The 726-nt window shown below is 28.0% G+C and overlaps 1 non-coding gene across 1 annotated transcript; it reads left to right on the top strand.

Annotated features, from left to right (window-relative positions):
* The first annotated feature begins 284 nt into the window (after positions 1–284).
* Positions 285–357, top strand: Trnak-uuu. Its single transcript has one exon. It is a non-coding gene; the product is annotated as a tRNA-Lys (tRNA).
* The last annotated feature ends 369 nt before the right edge of the window (positions 358–726 follow it).

Below are 726 nucleotides of genomic sequence, written 5' to 3'. Positions count from 1 at the left end.
TGTAATTGTCCAATTATAACTACCTCGGTTAGCAAGTTCCTAAAGAAATTGAATATTCTGCATGGTGGAATTTGTTTTACTTAGAAGTTAGAGTAAGTTCATCCCTAATCGTTATTTTAACACTCATGATGAGTGTTCTATGCTATGCATCTCTCTCGTCCTAAGCATAGTTTCAGAGTGATAACTAAATTGTCGTATGAAGATAAAAAATTCAAACACATAAATAAAATGGTAAAAATATTAAGTTATAAGAATATTTAAAGTAAGTTATATAATATTACGAAGCCCGGATAGCTCAGTCGGTAGAGCGTTAGGCTTTTAACCTAACGGTCCAGGGTTCGAGTCCCTGTTCGGGCGAACGTAATTTTTTACATTAATGTATAAACTTTTAAAACTTAAAAAACGTGTCCATTTTCCATTATTATTTGTTTTACAACCTACAAGTTATTAAATCCACTCTATTAACTACCAAACGTAAATTTTAATATTATTTATAACTGAGCCGAGCTTTTTCAAACTTGTCACGAAGTGATTAAAATTGTACAATTCTCCTTTCATCTTGTTTAATTACTATGTGTTCTGGAACTTAGAATACAAAATAAGTTAATGTTATAACATCATTCATAAATTTTGTACTTTGTAACATTTTGTTAAAATAAGTTTTTTTTTTATTACCATAGAAATAAATATATTTAATTATTTTAATGTAGTTAGTAAATTGTTAAC

The sequence above is a fragment of the Limulus polyphemus genome, unplaced genomic scaffold (assembly GCF_000517525.1).
Source record: "Limulus polyphemus unplaced genomic scaffold, Limulus_polyphemus-2.1.2 Scaffold1745, whole genome shotgun sequence".
Classification (NCBI taxonomy): Eukaryota; Metazoa; Arthropoda; class Merostomata; order Xiphosura; family Limulidae; genus Limulus; species Limulus polyphemus.
The sequence above is the reverse complement of the archived record's forward strand: the minus strand, read 5'-3'. Positions and strand labels throughout refer to the sequence as shown.